This window comes from Canis aureus, chromosome 33, assembly GCF_053574225.1.
Source record: "Canis aureus isolate CA01 chromosome 33, VMU_Caureus_v.1.0, whole genome shotgun sequence".
In the NCBI taxonomy this organism is placed as follows: domain Eukaryota; kingdom Metazoa; phylum Chordata; class Mammalia; order Carnivora; family Canidae; genus Canis; species Canis aureus.
The window spans coordinates 11,359,660-11,375,676 of NC_135643.1; positions in this window are offsets into that span (position 1 = coordinate 11,359,660).

A 16,017-nucleotide genomic window follows, 5' to 3' on the forward strand; every position below is an offset into this window, starting at 1 on the left:
CCCTCTTTTTTCTCTCTTTTTCCAGTACAACTTGTTTTTGGCCACTCTGCACTGAGCAAAATGACTAGAAAAACTCACCACAAAAGAAAGAATCAGAAACAGTTCTCTCTCCCACAGAGTTACAGAATTTGGATTACAATTCATTGTCAGAAAGCCAATTCAGAAGCACAATTATAAAGCTACTGGTGTCTCTGGAAAAAAGCATAAAGGATTCAAGAGACTTCATGACTGCAGAATTTAGATCTAATCAGGCTGTAATTAAAAATCAATTAAATGAGATGCAATCCAAACTGGAAGTCCTAACGACGAGGGTTAATGAGGTAGAAGAATGAGTGAGTGACATAGAAGACAAGTTGATGGCAAGGAAGGAAGCTGAGGAAAAAAGAAAAACAAAAGATCATGAGGAAAGGTTAAGGGAAATAAATGACAGCCTCAGAAGGAAAAATATACATTTAATTGGGGTTCCCAAGGGCGCCGAGAGGGACAGAGGACCAGAAAGGGTATTTGAACAAATCCTAGCTGAGAACTTCCCTAACCTGGGAAGGGAAACAGGCATTCAGAACCAGGAGATAGAGAGATGCCCTTGCTAAAATCAATAAAAACCATTCAACACCTCTACATCTAATAGTGAAGCTTGCAAATTCCAAAGATAAAAAGAAGATCCTTAAAGCAGCAAGAGACAAGAGATCCCTAGCTTATATGGGGAGAAATATTAGGTTAACAGTGGACCTCTCCACAGAGACCTGGCAGGCCAGAAAGGGCTGGCAGGATATATTCAGGGTCCTAAATGAGAAGAACCTGCAGCCAAGAATACTCTATCCAGCAAGGCTCTCATTCAGAATAGAAAGAGAGATAAAGAACTTCCAAGATAGGCAGAAACTGAAAGAATATTTGACCACCAAACCAGCTCTGCAAGAAATATTAAGGGGGACTCTGTAAAAGAAAGAGGAAGTCCAAGGAAACAATCCACAAAAACAGGGACTGAATAGGTATCATGATGACACTAAATTCACATCTCTTAGTAGTAACTCTGAACGTGAATGGGCTTGATGATCCCATCAAAAGGTGCAGGGTTTCACACTGGATAAAAAAACAAGACCCATCTATATGCTGTCTACAAGAGACTCATTTTAGACAGAAGGACACCTAAAGCTTGAAAATAAAAAGTTGGAGAACCGGGATCCCTGGGTGGCGCAGCGGTTTAGCGCCTGCCTTTAGCCCAGGGCGCGATCCTGGAGACTCGGGATCGAATCCCACGTCGGGCTCCCGGAGCATGGAGCCTGTTTCTCCATCTGCCTGTGTCTCTGCCTCTCTCTCTCACTCTCTCTCTGTGACTATCATAAATAAATAAATAAAAATACCTTTAAAAAAAAAAAAGTTGGAGAACCATTTACCATTCAAATGGTCCCCAAAAGAAAACTGGGGTAGCCATCCTCATATCAGATAAAGTTTATCCCAAAGACTGTAGTAAGAGATGAAGAAGGACACTATATCATACTTAATGCGTCTATCCAACAAGAGGACCTAACAATCATGAATATTTATGCCCCGAATGTGGGAGCTGCCAAGATATCAATCAATTAATAACCAAAGTTAAGACATACTTAGACAATAATACACTTATACTGGGAGACTTGAACACGGCATTTTCTGCAATTGATAGATTTTCTAAGCACAACATCTCCCAAGAAACAAGAGCTTTAAATGATACACTGGACCAGATGGATTTCACAGATATCTACAGAACTGAATACACATTCTTCTCAAGTGCACATGGAACTTTCTCCAGAATAGACAACATACTGGGTCACAAATCAGGTCTTAGCCAATACCAAAAGATTGGGATCGTCCCCTGCATATTTTCAGACCATAATGCTTTGAAACTAGAATTAAATCACAAGAAGAAGTTTGGAAGGAATTCAAACACGTGGAGGTTAAATACCATCCTGCTAAAAGATGAAAGGGTCAACCAGGAAATTAGAGAATAATTTAAAAGATTCATGGAAACTAATGAGAATGAAGATACAACCGTTCAAAATCTTTGGGATACAGCAAAGGGGGAAATACGTCGCAATACAAGCATCTATCAAAAAACTGGAAAGAACTCAAATACAAAAGCTATAGGAGCTGGAGAAAGAACAGCAAATAGATCCTGCACCCAGCAGAAGAAGTTAATAAAGATTCGAGCAGAACTCAATCAAATAGAGACCAGAAGAACTATGGAACAGATCAACAAAACCAGGAGTTGGTTCTTTGAAAGAATTAATAAGATAGATAAACATTAGCCAGCCTTATTAAAAACAAAAGAGAAAATACTCTAATAAAATCACGAATGAAAAAAGGAGAGATCACCACCAATACCAAGGAAATACAAATGATTTTAAAAACTTATTATGAGCAGCTATATGCCAATAAATTAGACAATCTAGAAGAAATGGACATATTTCTGGAAAAACACAAACTACCAAATTTGGAACAGGAAGAAACAGAAAACCTGAACAGGCCAATAACCAGGGAGAAAATTGAAGCAGTCATCAAAAACCTCCCAAGACACAAAAGTCCAGGGCCAGATGGCTTCCCAGGAGAATTCTATCAAACGTTTAAAGAAGGAACAATACCTATTCTACTAAAGCTGTTTGGAAAGATAGAAAGTGATGGAGTACTTCCAAATTCGTTCTGTGAGGCCAGCATCACCTTGATTCCAAAACCAAAGACCCACCCATAATGGAGAATCATAGACCAATATCCCTGATGAACACAGATGCAAAAATTATCAACAAGATACTAGCCAATAGGATCCAACAGTACATTAAGAAGATTATTCAGCTTGACCAAGTGGGATTTATACCCAGGATGCAAGGCTGGTTCAACACTTGTAAAACAATCAATGTGATAGATCACATCAACAAGAGAAAAAACAAGAACCATATGATCCTCTCAATAGATGCAGAGAAAGCATCCATGGCATCCATTGACAAAATACAGCATCCATTCTTGATCAGAACTCTTCAGAGTGTAGGGATAGAGGGAACATTCCTCAGCATCTTAAAAGCCATCTATGAAAAGCTCACAGCAAATATCATTCTCAATGGGGAAACACTGGGAGCCTTTCCCCTAAGATCAGGAACATGACAGGGATGTCCACTCTCACCAATGCTATTGAACATAGTACTAGAAGTCCTAGCCTCAGCAATCAGGCAACAAAAAGAAATAAAAGGCATTAAAATTGGCAAAGAAGAAGTCAAACTCTCCCTCTTTGCAGATGACATGATACTGTACATAAAACCCAAAAGACTCCACCCCAAGATTGCTAGAACTCATACAGCAATTCAGCAAATGTGGCAGGATACAAAATCAATGCCCAGAAATCAGTGGCATTTCTATACACTAACAATGAGTCTGAAGAAAGAGAAATTAAGGAGTCAATCCCATTTACAATTGCACCCAAAAGCATAAGATACCTAGGAATAAAGCTAACCAAAGAGGTAAAGGATCTATACCCTAAAAACTGCAGAACACTTCTGAAAGAAATTGAGGAAGACACAAAGAGATGGAAAAATATTTCATGCTCATGGATTGGAAGAATTAATATTGTGAAAATGTCAATGTTACCCAGGGCAATTTACACACATAATGCAATCGCTATCAAAATACCATGGACTTTCTTCAGAGAGTTGGAATAAATCATCTTAAGATTTGTGTGGAATCAGAAAAGACCCTGAATGGTCAGGGGAATATTAAAAAAGAAAACCAGAGCTAGGGGCATCACAACGCCAGATTTCAGGTTGTACTACAAAGCCGTGGTCATCAAGTCAGTGTGGTACTGGCACAAAAACAGACACATAGATCTATGGAACAGAATAGAGAATCCATGGAATATTACTCAGCCATTAGAAACGACAAAACCCACCATTTGCTTCGACATGGTTGCAACTGGAGGATATTATGCTGAGTGAAATAAGTCAATCGGAGAAGGACAAACATTATATGGTCTCACTCATTTGGGGAATATAAAATTAGTGAAAGGGAATAAAGGGAAAGGAGAGAAAATGAGTGAAAATATCAGTGAGGGTGACAAAACATGAGAGACAACTAATTCTGGGAAATGAACAAGGGGTAGTGGAAAGGGATATGGGCGGGGGGTTGGGGTGACTGGGTGGCAGGCAGTGATTGGGGCACTTGGCGGGATGAGCACTGGGTGTTATGCTATATGTTGGCAAATTGAATTCCCCCCAATATTAAAAAAATATATATGTTGAATAATTACTTACTTACTTAATTAATTAATTAAAAGAAATCCAGAATTGGACCCTCAACTCTATGGTCAACTAATATTCAACAAAGCAGCAGAGACTGGGAAAAAGACAGTATCTTCAAAAAATGGTGCTGGGATAATTGGACAACCACATGCAGAAGAATGAAACTAGACCATTCTCTTACACCATACACAAAGATAAACTCAAAATGGATAAAAGACCTAAATGTAAGACAAGATTCCATCAAAATCCTAGAGGAGAACACAGGCAACACCCTTTTTAAACTTGGCCACAGCAACTTCTTGCAAGACACATCCATGTAGGCAAGGGAAAAAGAAGCAAAAATGAATTATTGGGTCTTAATCAAGATAAAAAGCCTTTGCACAGCAAAAGAAACAGTCAACAAAACTAAAAGACAACCTACAAAATGGGAGAAGATATTTGCAAATGACAGATCAGATAAAGGGCTAGTATCCAAGATCTATAAAGAACTTATTAAACTTAACAGCAAAGAAACAAACAATCCAATCATGAAATGGGCAAAAGACATGAACAGAAATCTCACAGAGGAAGACATAGACATGGCCAACAAGCACATGAGAAAATGCTCCGCATCACTTGCCATCAGGGAAATAAAAAATCAAAACCACAATGAGACACCACCTCACACCAGTGAGAATGGTGAAAATTAACAAGACAGGAAACAACAAATGTTGGGAGGATGTGGAGAAAGGGGAACCCTCCTGCACTGTTGGTGGGAATGTGAACTGGTGCAGCCACTCTGGAAAACTGTGTGGAGGTTCCTCAAAGAGTTAAAAATAGAACTGCCCTATGACCCAGCAATTGCACTGTTGGGGATTTACCCCAAAGATACAGATGCAATGAAAGGCCGGGACACCTGCACCCCAATGTTTATAGCAGCAATGGCCACAATAGCCAATGTGGAAGGAGCCTTGGTGTCCATCGAAAGATGAATGGATAAAGAAGATGTGGTCTATGAGTACAATGGGATATTACTCAGCCATTAGAAACAACAAATACCCACCATTTGCTTCTACATGGATGGAATTGGAGGGTATTATGCTGAGTGAAGTAAGTCAATGAGAGAAGGACAAACATTATATGGTCTCATTCATTTGGGGAATATAAAAAATAGTGAAAGGGAATAAAGGGGAAAGTGAAGAAAATATCAGTGAGGGTGACAAAACATGAGAGACACCTAACTCTAGGAACGAACAAAGGGTAGTGGAAGGGGAGGTGGGAATGGGTTGGGGTGACTGGGTGACTGGCACTGAGTGGGATACTTGGCGGGTGAGCACTGGGTGTTATGCTATTATGCTATTTGTTGGCAAATTGAACTCCAATAATATATATATATATATATATATATAATAAAATAAAGGTAGAAAAAAAACCTAGTCCTTTATTGAGGAAAAAAAATTTATTACACACTCAGTATTCTAGGTACTTTATATAACACCTTTTTTTCATGTAATCATCACAATGAATCGATGAGATACTATTCTTCATTACAGATTAATAAATGAGGTGCAAAGAGGAAAGGAATTTACCCAAAATTAGATAATGATTTATGTTTCAGATTATGTAATTCCAGAGATGATCTCCTTCCCACAACAGCACATTATTTCTCTCAATTCATCCAGGTACCTTTCCTCCTGGCTATAAATAATCCTGGATAATGGGATTTCTGTGTGTGTGTGTATGTGTGTGTGTGTGTGTGTGTGTGTGTGTGGTGTGTATTTTATGCAGTGACTCAATCAGAGTCCCAGCAAGTAGCAGAAAGCTCATTGACTCAAAAGAATTTAACTGAAAAGAATATAGTAAAGAAATTACCTACAGAGGTAGGTAGGGTTAAGGATCCCAGGAAGATGGTGAGGTATCCAGGTACTAGCAACAACAGGACATCATCATCACTCTTAGGTCTGAAAGCTCCAAGGAAGAGAGTTTTGCTATCAGAGCCGAATGAGATCCTGAGCCACTTGCTTATGTAATTTATTTGTTCTTTATGGATTTGCTTATGCCTGGTCTCATACATCATTTCCATATAATAAGAGAATGATGCTCTACAAGTCTAACTATATGATTTGTGAAGCAGTTAACATCAGTTCATGACAGGAAGATCAGGTTACATGGTCGCGTGGTATGCCAGGCTTAGGCATTTGATCTCTTTCAGTCCTAGTGGCAAACCAGACCTGCTCTTCAAAGATCCTAGTGTTACTTTCACCAATGAATGTCTTGATGCAGAAAGGTCTATCAGTCCTTCTGGAGAGTATCATTAGTGGGTGAGCAGATTAAACATAATAGGTACATTCCAATATTCTCATATATTTAAGCCTTGCACTCCTTTCTTTAAAGTATGTCAGAGAAAATCTGGCATCTCAGCCATATTAGCAATAGCCATTGAGACAAGGTTTCATTTAACAATAGAAAATTGCTGGCATCATTGCCAAATGCTTGAAGCAACACATTACATTCCAAATATCAAGAGATGTGCATCCATATTGACAAATTTGGTCCAATCCAATGCATATTTCATTCTCCTTTTCTGACATCCTAGGAGTCCACTTCAATGCAAGGTCTCTGGAATCACCACTACAAATTAGTAGACCCTACAGACTTTCTACAAAAGACTCTACAATTTCATCAGTGTCTGTGTTATCTCCTCCTAGAGCAGACTCTCTTTGGACTATGCTGATTTCTACTATGGATTTGGAAGCAAGGTGGGGTGGTAGAGAGTATCTGAAGAGAATTAGTACCTCTTCTTGAAAGAAAATGCCAGAGGTAAATTCTTCGAATTATTTTATGCAGGGGAGGTTTGTTCTCTTAGAGAAAGTGAAAGGCTGCTTCAGTTAGCAAGGAAGATTCAGAGAGATTTGGGTTTTTTTGAGTTCTCAGCATGGTCTGTTTCTGCCTAAATGTTCCTATTCTGTTTCAGAGATCCATTTCTTCCCACTCAAGGCTCTTACCTTAGTATAACTTCATAAAATTGCTTATATAAATAGTTTTATAACCTCTGCAGCCTATACGATCAGGTTTTCGGTAAGACCCTTAACCATGTTTTTCTTACAGTTACATGAAACATGAGTTAAAAAAAAAAAAAAAGACATCATAGAGGCATTCTGATTCTTCCTTCAAAACTTGATTCTACCTTGAGGGTCTGTTTCCTGGGGTCAAGCTGGTGGTCAAGGAGGAAACAGATGGCACCTTACAAATATGCATCTAAAAAAAAATCTTTTTTTTTTTACAGAAGTATGGGCATGCGTAAAATACAAGGGATGGTGAGGCAGTCAGGTTGTTACAATAGTGAGGAGTTGTTACCATTCATGGACTTGAATGCTCAAGAGGAGGAAATAGTGTTGCCAAACCTGGGAAGAGATTAAACTATCAGGCTCTCTGATAGGGGCTGCCTAGTCTGTTGGTGACCACAGCAAGACAAGGAGGGAACGGGAATGTTAATACCCCGACCTCTCTCTTCTCTCACCATCTGATTTCCTGATATGCTGCTTTCCATTGATCAAAAATAGATGGTAACAGAGCAAGGATGATGCAGAGACTATCATTATAGGCAACTCATCTTTCCTCCATTTACAGGTAAGATGAAATGGAGACTTTGTCCACCTGAAATATTTTCCTAAGGCAAAGTCTCCCATTATATATGTGGAACATATTTTAGGCACACTTTCAAATTACAAAACCTGATATATTTTCACCAAAGCCTATTAAAAAGTCTTTAGTAAAAAATTTGCAATATTTATAGATTAACATAATCTTGAAGAACAATATAGAATAGATAGGAGAAAGTAAATATATATTCTAAAGTTCTAGGAAAAAATCTATTTTAAAGTGAGATTTGATCAGGTTACAACTCTGAATTAAACAATCTGACTACAACTTCGACTTTTTTACTTTTACTTCCTTAAGGAAAAAAGCTTAGAAGAATATTTGCATTTAAGTGATTACTTGAAAATAATGTTTTGACAAGCATAAATGAACATAAAACAACTTGAAAGGCTTTTGTATTGCACTTAAAAAATGCTCCCATGTTTAAGGGAGTTAAGATACACCAGTTGGGAGAAAACATGTTTTGAATTTGATTCATGTTTGAAAAACACTTCAAGGTCACCCTCTGTAATCCAACAAAACCACTTGTAACAATAGTAATTATAATAGCTTATTGCAAGTACCTCTTTTAAGTCTCTCATCTAAATATAGATCTGTGCTGTTTTCCTTAACTTTGACTGACAGATACATTTTGATGAGGTGGAAAGAAAGAGATTTGGAAAAGATTAAAGAGAAAATGTAGATCTAGGGTAGCCAAGGGTCACAGACCGATGATGAGAGTATATTTCCATTTTGTTCTTCCACTTTATAAATGTAAAAATTACATCTATTAACAAAGTAATGTCTATTAAAATAATAGATCATTGCTTCTCAGCCTTTTGGCTAAGATCAAGTGTATTAAAAGGATAGATCAATTGGGAAACCCAAAATTACATTTTGTTTTATGATTCAATATTTTAATATTTGTGAGGTTACTTAAAATAGTAGTATTGTCCTACCCAGTCATAAAATAAAAACACTGAGCATTAAAAAATGGATAGTATTAGAAACTCTGGAAAAATCTCTTCTAATTTTCTCCCCTTCTTTAAAATAACTAAACCTTTAAATTTCCAAAGCAATTTAAAATTTTCACACATTCCAATTGCCTAGTTACCACTTCTAACATTGTACCCAAAGCCAGTCCTTTGTGTTTTATTATATTTACAAACATTTTCACATATTATCTTACCAGAGATATATTTTACAACTTTTAATGGAAATTTTGGTTGAGAAAGGATAACAAAAGCAAAACTAAAGTTTAAAAATATTTTTCTTAAAGTACACTTTATGTACAATAAATGCACATATCTTAAGTGTTGTACAATAAATGCACATATCTTAAATGTATAGTTTGATGAAATTTGACAAATATATACACACATATAACCCACATTGACATTAAGATAGAACATATTTCACATTACTCCAGAAATCTCTTTTGTGCTCCCTTGCCAGTCAACGTCAACTGCCCACCCCATCACTAGAGATAATTGCTGTTCTGATTTCTATTATAAATTAATTTCACCAAATTTAGAACTTCAAATTAATAGAATCATATAGTAAACTCTTTTACGTCTTTTTTTCACAGTATAATGTATGAAATTCCCCTATATTCTTGCATATATAAATAGTACATAGTGCATATGGTACAAAACAGAGCTTTAAAATTTTTAGATTTTTATTGATATCTTTTAGAGATAATGACTAAACATTTACTAGCATTTTACCAAATATATGCTTTCTTTCTTAGGGTAGACACCAAGGAGTGGAATTCCTGAGTCATATATTCCAGTTTATAAGTTGCTAGTTTTTCAAAGTGGTCGTACCATTTTGCACTTTCTCCAACAATGTATGAAAGTTATAATTGTTCCACATCATTGCCAGCATTTGGTGGTGTCATTCTAGCAGGTGCTTAAGTGATACCTCACTGTGGTTTTATTTGTATCTCACCAATGACTATTATTACATTGAGTACTTTTTTTGTGCATATGGGTCAGCACATACCTTTTGGCAACTATCTATTCAAGTCCTTTACTCATTAATTTTATTAGATGCTTTGTATCATTAAGTTATATATATATTCTGGATACAAATCATTATTGGGTTTAAGTCTTGTGAATACTTTCTTATTTTTTTATATTCTAGCACTTTCTTCGTTTCATTTAATTCTTTTTTTTAAAAAATTTTATTCCAGTATAGTTAACATACAGTGTTACATTAGTTTTGGGTGTACAACATAGTGATATAGCAATTCTATACATTACACAGTGTTCATCATTATAAGTGTACTGTTAATCCCCTTCACTTATATCCCCCATTTCCCTACCAACCTCCTCTCCTAACCATCAGTTTATTCTCTATAGTTAAGAGCCTGTTTTTTTTTTTTAGTTTTTTTTTGTTGTTGTTTGTTTTGTTTCTTAAATTCCACATGTGAGTAAAATCATATGGCATTTGTCTTTCTCTGACTTATTTCACTCAACATTATACTCTCTAGATCAATCCATGTTGCTGCAAATGGCAAGATTTCATTTATTTTTATGACCAAGTGATATTCCATATCTATATCTATATATATCTCACAGCTTCTTTATCCATTCATCTGTTTTTTAAAAGATTATTTATTTATTTATTTATTTATTTATTTATTTATTTATTAGAGACATAGAGAGAGAGAGACAGAGACACAGGCAGAGGGAGAAGCAGGCTCCTTGCAGGGAGCCCAATGCAGGACTCGATCTCGGATCCTGGGATCATGCCCTGAGCCAAGGCAGACGCTCAACCGCTGAGCCACCCAGGCATCCCTATCCATTCATCTATTGATGGACATATGGACTGCTTCCATAGTTTGGCTATTATAAATAATGCTGCACCGAATACAGGAATACATATATCTTTTCAAATTAGTGTTTTCATATTCTTTGGGTAAATACCCAGTAGTGGAATTACTAGATAATATGATAATTCTATTTTTAATTTTTGGAGGAAACTTCATATTGTTTTCCAAAGTGACTGCACCATTTTGCATTCTACCAATACTACATAAAAATTCCTTTTTCTCCACATCTTCATCAAAACTTGTTTTTTTGAGTTTTTGATTATCAGCCATTCTGACCGGTGATGAGGTGATATCTTGTTGTGGTTTTGATTTGCATTTCCCTGATGGTGAGCATCTTTTCATGTCTATCGGCCATCCGTCTGTCTTTTTTGGTGAAATGTCTGTTCATGTCTTCTGCCATTTTTATTTTATTTTATTTTATTTTATTTTATTTTATTTTATTTTATTTTAAAGATATATTTATTTGAGAGAGAGGGAAAAAGAAAGAGAGAACATACGTGGGGAGGGGCAGAAGGAGAGAGACTGAGAATCCCAGGGAGATTCCATGCTGAGCAGGCAGCCCAATGCAGGGCTTCATCTTACAACCTTGAGCTTAAGACCTGAGCTGAAAGAGTAAAATAAGAGTAAAACGCTTTATCAAGAGTAAAACACTTTACTGATTGAGTCACCCAGCTGCCCCTGCTCATTTTTAAATTGGAATATTTGTGTTCTTTTGTGTTGAGTTCTGTAAGTTCTTTATATATTTAAGATACTTTATCAGATATGTCACTTGCAAATATCTCCTCCCATTAAGTAGGTTGTCTTCTTGTTTTGTTGATTTTTTTTCCTTTGCTGTGCAAAAGCCTTTTATTTTGACTTGGTCCCAATTTATTTTTGCTTTTGTTTCCCTTGCCTCAGCAGACATATCTAGAAAAATGTTCCTATGGCTGATGTCAGAGAAATTGCTGCCTAAGCTCTTTTATGGAATTTTGAGTTTCAGGTCTCGCATTTAGGCTCTTAATCCATTTTGAGTTTATTTTTGTGTGTGGTGTGGTATAAGAAAGTGGTCCAGGTTCATTCTTTTGCATGTAGGTGACCAGTTTTCTCAACACCATTTGTTAAAGAGACTTTTTCCCATTGCATTTTCTTTCTTCCTTTATTGAAGATTAATTGACCACATAATTGTAGGTTTATTTCTGGGCTCTCTATTCAGTTCTATTGATCTATGTGTCTGTTTTTGTGCCTGTATCATACTGTTTTGATTTCTACTGGTTTGTATTATATCTTGAAATCTGGAATTGTAGTACCTTCAGTTTTGTTCTTCTTTTTCAAGATCACTTTGGCTACTTGGTATCTTTTGCAGTTCCATACAAATGTTAGGGTTATTTGTTCTCATCAGTGAAAAACGCTGTTGGTATTTTGATAGAGATTGCATTAAATCTGTAGAGTGCTTTCGACAGCATGGACATTTTAACAATATTAGTTCTTCCAATCCATGAGCATGAAATATCGTTCCATTTCTTTGTGTCATCTTCAATTTCTTTCACCAATGTTTTATAGTTTTCAAAGTACAGGTCTTTCACTTCCTTGGTTAAGTATATTCCTAGGCATTTTATTCTCCTTGATGCAATTGTAAATGGGATTGTTTTCTTAATTTTGTTTTCTGCTGCTTCATTATTAGTGTATAGAAATGAAAGGGATTTCTGTATATTGATTTTGTATTCTGCAACATTATTGAATTTATTTGTCAGTTCTAGCAATTTTTTGGTGGAATCTTTCAGGTTTTCTATATATAGTATCATGTCATCTGCAAATAGTGATAGTTTTACTTGTTATTTACCAATGTGGGTGCCTTTTAGTTCTTTTTTCCTGTCTGATTTGTTGTGGCCTGGGGTTCCAGTATTATGTTGAATAAACGTGGTGAGAGTGGACATTCTTCCCCTGTTCTTGATCTTACAGGAAAAGCTCTCAGGTTTACACCATTGAGTATAATATTAGCTGTTGGTTTTTCATATATAGACTTTATTATGTTGAGGTATATTCCCTCTAAACCCACTCTGTTGTGGGTTATCATGAATGGATGTTGTACATTGTCAAATGCTTCTTCTTCACCTGTTGAAATGGTTTTTATTCCTTTTCTTATGGATGTGATGTATCACATTGATTTGCAAAGACTGAACCACCCTTGCATTTCAGTAATAAATCCCACTTGATCATGATGAATGTTTTTTTTTTAATGTATTGTTGGATTTGGTTTGCTAATATTTTGTTGAGGATTTTTCATGTTCAACAGAGATACTCACCCCCGGTTTTTGTTTTTTTTTTTTTTTTGGTAGTATGTTTATCTGGTTTTGGTATCAGGGTGATGCTGGCCCTATAGAATGGATTTGGAAGCTTTCATTTCTCTTCTATTTTTTTGAATTGTTTGAAAAAATAGGTATTAACTCTTTAAGTGGTAAAATTCATCTGTGAAGCTGTCTGGTCTGAGACTTGTTTGTTGGGAGTTTTTGATTACTCAATTTTTTTGCTGGTAATTGGTCTGTTCAAATTTTTTAGTTCTTGATTCAGTTTTGGGAAGTTGCATATTTCTAGTTTATCCATTTCATCTAGGTTGTCCAATTTATTGGCCTATAATTTTCATAATATTCTCTTATAATTCTTTGTACTTCTGTGGTATTGATTGTTATTTCTCCTCTTTTGTTTCTGATTTTGTTTATTTGAGTCCATCCTCTCTCTCTCTCTCTTTTTTTTTTGATGAATGTGACAAAAAGTTTATCAATTTTGTTGATCTTTTCAAAGACTCAGCTCCTGATTTCATTAATATGTTTCATTGGGGGTTTTTGTTTTGTTTTTGTTTGTTTCTATTTCATTTACTTCTGTTCTAATCATTATGATTTCCTTCTTTCTACTGGTTTTGGGTTTTGTTTGTTCTTCTTTTGCTAGCTCCCTTAGGTATAAGTTTAGGTTTTTTGAAAATTTTCTGGCTTCTTGAGATAGGCCTGTATTGTTATAAACTTCCCTTAGAAAAGTTTTGTGGTATCCCCCAAATTTTGGGCCATTGTGGTTTTGCTTTCATTTGTCTCCATGTATTTCTTTATTTCCTCTTTGAATTCTTGATTGACCCATTCATTCATTGCTTAATAATATGATATTTAATCTCCATGTTTTTGTGTTCTTTCTAGATTTTTTTTCTTTTGATTGATTTTTAGTTTCATAGCATTGTGATTGGATAAGATGCATGGTATGACTTCCATCCTTTTTAATTTGTTGAGACTGGTTTTGTGGGCTAATATGTGATTTATTCTGGAGAATATTCCATATACACTTGAGAAAAATCTGTATTCCACTGTTTCAAGATGGAATGTTCTGAATATATCTGTTAGATACATCAGGTCCAATGTGTCATTTAAAGCCATTGTTTCCTTGCTGATTTTCTGTTTAGATCATCTATCCAGTGATGTATGTGGGTGTGAAAGTCCCCTACTATTATTGTATTACTATTGATTACTTCCTTTACATTTGTTAGTAGCTGTTTTATATATTTGGGAGTTCCCATTTTACAGTTGTTATATCTTCTTGTTGGATTCTTCCCTTTATGATTAGATAGTGTCCTTCTTTGTCTCTTGTTACAATCTTTGTTTTAAAGTCTATTCTGTTCAATATAACTATTGCTACTACACCTTTTTTTTTTCACTTCAATTTGCATGATAAATGCTTTCCATTCCTTCACTTTCAATGTGCATTTATCTTTAGGTTTGAGAATGAGTCTCTTGCAGGCAGCATATAGATGGGTCTTGCCCCCCCCCCCCTTTTTTCAAACAGCCTTGAGGACGCCTGGGTGGCTCAGTGATTGAGTGTCTGCTTTTGGCTCCTGTCCTAATCCCAGGGGTCTTGGGATGGAGTCCCACATCAGGCTCCCAGCATGGAACCTGCTTCTCCTTCTGCCTGTATCTCTGCCTCTCTCTGTGTGTCTCTTATGAATAAATAAATAAAATCTTAAAACAAAACAAAACAAAAAACAGCCCTGAGATCAAGATCTGAGTGAGATCAAGAGTTGGATGGAAAAAAAAAAAAGAAAAGAGTTGGATGCTTAAGGGACTAAGCTATGCAAGTGCCCCAAGGATCTGATTTTTTTTATCCATCACCCTTTGTCTTTTGATTGGAGTATTTAGTTTGTTTACATTCAAAGTAATTACCGACAAATATGTACATATTGCTTTTCTGTTACTTGTTTTTGGTTGTTTTTGTAGTTCTCTGTTCTTCTCTTGCTCTCTTCTCTCATCTAAGGCTATCTTTTGATAAGTGAATCTTGAAATTAAGTAATAAAAGCCCTTAATTTTATTCTTCTATTACAAGATGTTTTGAACTATACTATATTATTTGTATTTTCATATATAATTTAGAATCATCTGGAACTTTTGGAGTGCATTGAGTCAATAGGTTAATTTGGGGACATTTGACACTAGCAGCATCTGCTTGACATCTGTATTTTGTAATCCATCAACATAGATTATCTCCCTGATTTTTAAAAATTTTAATTCTTCTTAGCAGGATTTCATAATTTTTAGCCAAGAAGTTTTCTTTTTTACAAAGTTCTTTTTAAGAAGTTTTAAATATTACTTTTATTTCTACTATTTTTAAGTGAAAAAAAGACCCCAATTTAAAAAATATTTTTCTTAATAAATGAAGCAAAAATATAAAGATTATTTTTCTTTAGTATTCTTTTAATTAATCATTTCAGTAACACGTAGACTTGCCAAATCAACCATATAATTCTTTCTTCATTCTTGTTATCAATATATTATCTGAAAACTAAGGTAATAGAAAATATTCAGTTGTTGAATAAATAAAATAATGAATGAAAATGATTTGAATATATATACCATATTATATATATTGAATATATATATGTTCCTATAAATAATTTATAAAGAAAATACAAGATTCCAAGGAATAGATTAAAGACTTAAATGTAAGACCTGAAGTCACTTGTCTTTAATCCATTCCAAGTTCAATTTTGTGAGTGGTGTGAGATAGGGGTCCAGTTTCTTTTTCTTTTTGTTCATTTGTTTTGTGGATATATAGTTTCCCAACACTATTGAAGAAGCTATCCTTCCTCCGTTGTGTGTTCTTGGTGACTTTGTTGAAAATTAGTATACTGTATATGTGTGGGTTTATTCCTGGGCTGTCTATTCTATTTCACTGATTTGTGTGTTTGTTTTTATGCTAATACCATGCTGTTTTTATTACTATAGCTTTGTAATATAATTTGAACTCAGGAAGCATGATATCTTTAGTTTTGTTCTTTCTGAAAGAGATTGCTTT